Raw genomic sequence first — 1,730 nt, 5'->3', positions numbered from 1 at the left:
TTGTCCTCCATGGCTTGTTGAAGCCTTGATACTTCCTGGTCCTTCTTCCCGATGGACAACGTTTGTCGTACAGTGAAGTGAAAAGTGACGAAAAAATTGCTTGCTTGGTGAGATTTGGATCTTCATTTGAATACGTAAATCTCAAACCAGTTTAGATTTTTCTTAAGCCATCTTTAAGACAGCAAGAGCACGTTGTGTTCCAGGTCTCAATGTATTCATTCAGTTAAATGTTGGTTGTTGATACCAAGCCTTGGTAAGGTCATGCGAAATCAACGTGTGAGGACACTGCCACTTTCCACTGATATCTGACCGCTTTTGTTGCCTTTTTCTGACAAGAATAAGCGGCCAGACGGTGCACCAGCCGGAACGGGACATCCATAGAGGGTGCTGCAGTCACGCTGCGCTGCAGCTGTGGCTCATGGATGAGCAACAACCAGGCACGGCGCTCGGCATACACTAATCACACACTGCGCAACGCGCACCAACAGCCTGCAGGGAGCACCAAAAAAAAAAAAATCAAGCGCGTAAAAAATGATTACAATTGGAATAATAATAATAACAGTGTATCATATGTATAAGAAAGGCTTGTAAAGCATGTTAATAAATATATGTAATACAGTGGCGTTCCGTCAGGGCCAGCAAGGCCTTCTCTGCTGGCCTAAACATTCTCAGAATAACATAAATTTAATTTGTTATTTTATTTTCATAAATATGTTAACAAAATTATTCTCTGTATTCTTTACGTCATATTATTTCCACTTAGTCGAGGTCCTTTCAATGTTATTTTAAATAACATTGAAAGGACCATGTTATTTTAAAGAACATTGAAAGCCACTCGATAACTTATTTATTATGGTAGAGTTTTTAACCAATCATATTTCAGCTAGCTTGTGTTGCCAGGTAAATTAAACTTGCTCGGGGCCTTCAGATTAAACAGAGCAGGCCCCTGTGCGCTGTAAGTGAACGGGCACAGTCAGGTTGCAATAGCCAATCAGATCACGAGTAGACTCGTCTGCGTACTAGAGCCAGCTAGAAGGCCTTACGTCGAGACTGGCCGGTGCGCGTTCAGTGATTGGATTAGCGCCTTTTCTGTTTACTGAGAATTGTATCCTGACTTGTTCAATAAAGATTCTTTAAAAAAAAAAAAAAAAAAAATTGGATTAGCGCCTGAGAGAGCTATCACTGCATTTTCACCCAAAATGGCCGAAGGAGAAGACGTTGATCTGGTTGCAGAACTACTTTCCACACCGTTTTCAAGACGGGCCTTCCAGGAAAAGCTGGATATTGTGCGAAGAGGTCGCCCAACTCCTGCGCTAGCTAGCCTGTCCCAGCAAGGAAAAGGGTTTGTCCGTCATTTTCAGACGAGCAATTATGAACGGTACCCATGGCTCACAGCCTCTGAGAAACGCTGCAAATTGTACTGCTGGGAATGCCTATTGCTTGCAACTGACCGATTTGGTGTTTGGAGCCACACTGGATTTACCAATTTAAGTTGTTTTACCAAAGCAGCAAGGAAACGTCAGAGCACGGCTGGTCACTTACAAGCTGCGGTGCGTTTCAAAACGTTTGGGGACACTCAAGTAGATCTGCAGCTCAGTAAACAGGCACTACATTGGTGAGTAAATGAATTTTATTTTATATTTCTTCTTGTCATTTTATTTCGTTCGTATTAAATTAATGGTTACGAAATAAAATGGCAAAGACACAAAAATGTATCAAATAAATCTGCT

General features: G+C 41.7%; 1 long non-coding RNA gene across 1 annotated transcript in view; it reads left to right on the top strand.

The window, feature by feature from the left end:
• Positions 1 to 1,449: 1,449 nt before the first annotated feature.
• Positions 1,450 to 1,730, top strand: part of LOC109521846 (uncharacterized) — a 16,579-nt gene continuing 16,298 nt past the window's right edge. The window contains exon 1 of the long non-coding RNA XR_002169442.1: positions 1,450 to 1,460. This is a non-coding gene — a long non-coding RNA (uncharacterized LOC109521846). The remainder of the gene's footprint in view (positions 1,461 to 1,730) is intronic.

The sequence above is a fragment of the Hippocampus comes genome, unplaced genomic scaffold (assembly GCF_001891065.2).
Source record: "Hippocampus comes isolate QL1 unplaced genomic scaffold, H_comes_QL1_v1.1 scaffold280, whole genome shotgun sequence".
In the NCBI taxonomy this organism is placed as follows: Eukaryota; Metazoa; Chordata; class Actinopteri; order Syngnathiformes; family Syngnathidae; genus Hippocampus; species Hippocampus comes.
The sequence above is the reverse complement of the archived record's forward strand: the minus strand, read 5'-3'. Positions and strand labels throughout refer to the sequence as shown.